The following is a 5,470-nucleotide window of genomic DNA, read 5'->3' on the forward strand; positions in this document are numbered from 1 at the left end:
TGATACGGAGAACATGTAAGAGATTAATAACTGGAAAGGGCATTAGTGTTCTGAAAGGTAATATTAGCGAAGAGAGTTTTTACGTGGTTCTGAAACATCTTGGAAACTGCATAATTGCTTTTATTTTTCCTATTTTTCCCTGTAACAAAACACTTGTGATGTATTTGATATTGTGGGTTTTTTTTTTCCCTTAAATTTTTGCTAAAAGTCACATGTACAGGCTGGAGAGAGTGAGTCAGAGATAGACAGAGAAAGAGAAAGAAAGAGAAAGAAAAAAAGAAACTAAGAAAGCACCACCACCCTGCCCCAGTAGGAATGGCCATGCCATCATCCATTCTCCTCCATTTTCCTCTTGGGGTTTTGGGTATGCATGCACAGGTACTGAGTGTGTTTATCAAGCTGCCGGGTCTAACCACAGTCAGTGGTGGGATCATGTGGGAGCCAGCTGTCTTAACCACCACACCACCACCTGGTCCTGCTTATGCTTTGGAGTCTTTCTGTGTGTGCATGTGCGTATGTGTGTGCATGTGTGCGTGTGAGCATTTTCTTAGAGGACAAGAAAAACTGGCAGTTCTGTTTCACTCCACAAGTAGAATACATAATGTAGAAATTCCCCGGAAGAGGAGCAAAACCAGAATATTTGCAAAGAGAAATAGAGTAGGATGGATCACTGGAGACTATAAACAAATGAGAATAGATGAATTATAAACTCAGCCGAAGAAGGTGCAGGGATTCTGGGCATTAGGTGATAGGAATGAACTTTCTTCCTAGCTCCCTGGTCTTAAAGGTGACTTTGCACCATCCTTTTCTGTTCCTCGCTTGCTTCTAGAGATCCAGCGGGAATTCAGTGGTAACGAAAAGATTTGTTTATTTTTTTCCCAGTGTGATTTCGATATACTCATCTGCTCTGTGGTTTTCAGAAGAGAATACCTACTCAAATTATGAGAGAAGAATCTCAGCACACACAGTTCAAGTAGAAAGGGTGAGAAAGGCAGCAAGGGTAGCACTGGTAACCGGACCCGTCTTACATAAGAAAACTAGACGTAATTCTAAATAATCCCATTACTCACTCAATACTGATGATGTCTCATCTTTTTCTTTTATAGAAAGGGACTTTAATGTGACAGACAGCATTTTAAAATATCTTGAAAAAAATTAAGACATTAAGTCTAATATGAATAGGGACCATTTTATTATATTATTCCCTGTATTGCTAAGAATTTCTCTGTTTCATTGAGAGCCTTCTAGATGACAGACCTTGTTCAAATACTCTTTGATGTTTTCCAAACAATACCAAGATTTACGAGTCATCAAAATCACTGGATGACTTATAAAGACGTAAACAAAGGGCCAGTAGGTGGTTAGGGCACTGGACTCCCACATGGCCAACCGCAGTTTGAGTTCTAGACCTGACAGCTTGAAACTCATGCCACACATGTGTGTACCTGCCCAGAATCCCCGGAGGAGAGTAGAGGAGAAGGGATTGCAGCATGGACATCCTCTGTATGGGGTGATTTCTCCCTTTCTGTCTCTCTGTCTTTGGCAACTGCACATGCCCTATTAGAAAATTCTCTCTAATGGAAAAACAAACAAACAAACAAAACTTAAACAGTTTGACTCAATTTTGGAAGTTCATAGAACTGAAAAGTTGCAGAGATGGTTTTGAAATTGAGATCTACTGGACCTCAGTACCCTTCCTCTCATTTGTTACCATGAAGTATCGCCTTAGAAATATCTGCTGTTTTAATAATTGACTAAATATGTCCAGTATTCGATGGCATATTTCTCTCTGGTAAAATTCCAGTTATGTTTGAGAAATACAATCTTTGCATTAAGTAGTAACTTTCTTCAGTAGTTTAAAGCAATGCCTTTGGAGTATATTTCAGAGTAACTACTCAAAAATTGGCAATGCACATGCTATCCAAAAGTGTACTTCCTTACAGATGAACACATTTTACAATAAAAGAATATATGATGGGCCAGCCAATGGTGTGGTGGCTAAGGTAACTGATTCCACTTGGATGACTGTAGTTTGAGTCTCAGACCCGGTGGCTTGAGAAACATGCCAGACACATGAGTGTGCATGTTCAAAATCCAGACAGGGGGTAAGAGATGGAGATGGAATTACAACGTAATTATTACCCAACAGGAATGCTTTGTCACTTTTCCTCTCTCACTCTCTGTCTGTCTCTGGTGAGTACAGGTGCCTTCTGGTAGAATTTAAAAAAAAAAGAAAAAAAAAATCAAGTTTATGGAAGATGCTGATGAAAAGGACGTTTCATCCAAAACAAAATATTTAAAAATGGTTCAGATGGTTCTATTTGGTTGTCAATATTTTCACTTGGCTTTAATAAATAATTTTTGAAAATAACAAAAAGTGTTCTAGCCTGATGGTGCAGTCCATAACAAACTGAACATCAGTGCTGGGAGCCATATGGCCATCCACAGGTTCAGATACTGGGGTTGGTCTAAAAATGTGCTTATGTGTCCGGGGTTCTGAGAATTGAAGGACTAGGGAAAGGGAGATCGTGGTGTGACAAAACTCTGTCAAGGGTGCCTCTTTCAATTCCCCTTCCTTGTGCATGTGTGCATGCTGTTTCCCATGGGAGGGGGGGGGAACAACTTGAAAGCAATGTTAAAATGCTTTCATTTTTGAAAAGAAAGTTGGAGAGTTTTAATTCTACTGCTAGCAGAGTGTTAGCTGGTGGATAAATAAAGTGAGATTTTTCAGTATCTAAAATTTCACATCTCATGTTACACTCCTTGCCTTTACATCAAGTTCAAACAACTTTTACTTTTAAAATATCCCCCTCTTCGCTCTTACACATCTTTTCATATTTCAGTCCTCTCTTTCATTCATTATCTCTGCTGTATGAAATTCCTATTTTTATTACAGTATTCGCCTTTTAAAAGTGAGCATTCTCACTTTGTTGACTCATTTTCACTGACAATTTATTTACACTTGTTTTCTGATAACTGCTTTTCCCCACGTATGTCCTCAAACATCTGAATTATTGTGACATTTTAAACCAAGAGGCAGTTACATTTTTGAGTGACCCTAAATGGCACTTTACATCAAACCCCTTTTGTAAATTGGATATGATAATATGGTCTTAATAACAATTCTTAGTCAATAATTATAGAGTATGTCATCTGTATTTGTTAGAATCTTTGTAATTTGCTTTTGTAAAGTGGAGGTTAAATCATTCACCTTGTTGTTTACCTCAAGATGGTAAAGAGACTTGCTTAGGTCATAAAGAGAACCAAGTGAGATCTGGGGGAAAGTTATTTGTCAAGTGTATAATTTTATGTGTCTGGTATTAATAATATGAGATAATTAGATTTTACAAATGAAAAATAATCTTCTAAATAGCAAAGACTTGAAAGGCAACAACTAATGTTAATTTCAAGATAGCCATGTATTTGCATGTTCTAAGTGGCCTGCTTTTATTGTCCAAAGATCCCCTTTTCCACTCATGGACTTTATTAATCAGTTTCTCAGTGTTTTCTCCTTACTAGATAGCTGCTCAAATACTTCTCCTCGAGGAATTATCTATGTCCTCTTTCCTTGTTTAGAGAAACAGATAAATAGATAGAATTCATATCTAACTATAAAGATTTAAAATAACAATTTATATTACCCTGATGAATTCAACCTAATTATTATTTTACATAGTAATCTTTTTTAATTAGAGTTTTTGTCAAAAAATTTTGTTGCTAGTTTGTCCTTAAGTTAGATACATTAAGAAGGTACTTTTCTGGGTTTGCCCTGGGGCCCGGTGGTTACGGAGACTGGATCCCACATGGCCAAAATGCAAGGTTTGAATCCTGGCTTGAGCGCTTGAAAACCATGTTGGGTGTTTGTGCATGCCCCAAATCCTGACCACACCCCATTGTGGGGTGATTTCTCTATCCCCACTTTTACCTCTCTCTCTCTCTCTGGTGAGCACATGTGGTCTCTGGCAAAGAAAAAGAAAAATAATAAAGAAAAATGAGAAGGTGCTTTACCTAGATCTATCTATCATATGAACTCGGTATTGTTTTCCTTTTTCTCTGCTCAAACCCGTCTTTATGAATGTTCAACCTATAAGGAAACCACTGAAATTTTTTTAGGAGAAGGATATATCTATTTGGAAAAACATAACACATAATTTCTGAAGGGTTTCTTTGAAGAAACAAATTATGGGAATGTTCCTCCATAGACAAAATTGAATAAAAATTGATCTTGACTAGATCGAGGAGCAACTTTTAACATTTTAATTAGGCTATAATTTATGCCTTTTTATTTCTTTCCTTAAAACTGACATTCAAGGAGTTAACAGGTGGCATGGTGGTTAAGGGCACTGGACTCCCGCATGGCCGACCACAGTTTGAGTTCCGGACTTGGTGGCTTGCTTTATCATTCTCTCTCTCTCTCTGTCCCTCTCTGGTCCAATTTAAATAAATAAATAAACAAATACGTTAAAAAAACAAACAAAAAAAACACCTCGACATTCAAGTTAGAATGCAATGCACAATTTACACTTTATGGAAATGTTTATCTTTTAAAATTTTGTATTATCTCATTTTGGAAATACAGGAGTTATAATGATATTTACCAAATATTTGCACATTAGTTTCTAGACCAGATTTGCATAGTACTGAATATGATTGATTTGTTTTCTCTCTTTGAGTTGATTTACGGTGTGATAAGTGGAACTCTCATTTAGCTGAGATGCCCTTTAATAGTGGGGTGGCAGATGGCATGGTGGTTCAGGCACTGGACTCCCACATGGCTAACTGTGGTTCAAGTCCCAGACATGACAGCTTGCTTTCTCACTTTACCTCTCTCCCTTTCTCTCTCTGGTCAAATTAAAACAACAACAGCAGAAATAAATAAATAAATAATTGTTTTAAAAAATAGTGCTCTATCAACTATGTTGAATACTTGGACAATACAAAGAAGTTAGACTCACCAACATTGCAGTCCTTTGAGGAGTGCATGGTTTATTTATGTGATATTTACTTAGCATCTTTCATTTATAAGGGATTTTACTAGACAATAGTAAAAAAGCTGGGTAATATTCATCTTTTCATCCCTTGTACTTATGTCTAACATTTGGTAAATATTTAAATTAATGACAGACTATGTCTAAATAAGTAAAATAGTAAGTAAATGGAACAACTATTAGAATGTACTCAAACTTATATTCCGAGCAGGTAGACTAGAATGAAGTGACGTAAACAATGACAGTCTAGGACAGTCCATTGTGTTAACTGAATGTGTAGGAAGTTGGAGTTCTCAGTAAATAAACGGATAAATTTGGACTTGAGGAGTGAACTGTTACACTAAATTCAGTGGCAGGTAGAAGGCCCCAAATCATCACTATCTGACATGGGCGTTTTATTTCTGTCTTTCATATATAAAGGACTGAAGAGAGATGGTCCAGGGCTAATAATACATCAGCTGTCTCCCAGAGCCCTCCAGATC

Source organism: Tupaia chinensis, unplaced genomic scaffold (assembly GCF_000334495.1).
Source record: "Tupaia chinensis unplaced genomic scaffold, TupChi_1.0 Scaffold000370_1, whole genome shotgun sequence".
NCBI classification, from domain to species: Eukaryota; Metazoa; Chordata; class Mammalia; order Scandentia; family Tupaiidae; genus Tupaia; species Tupaia belangeri.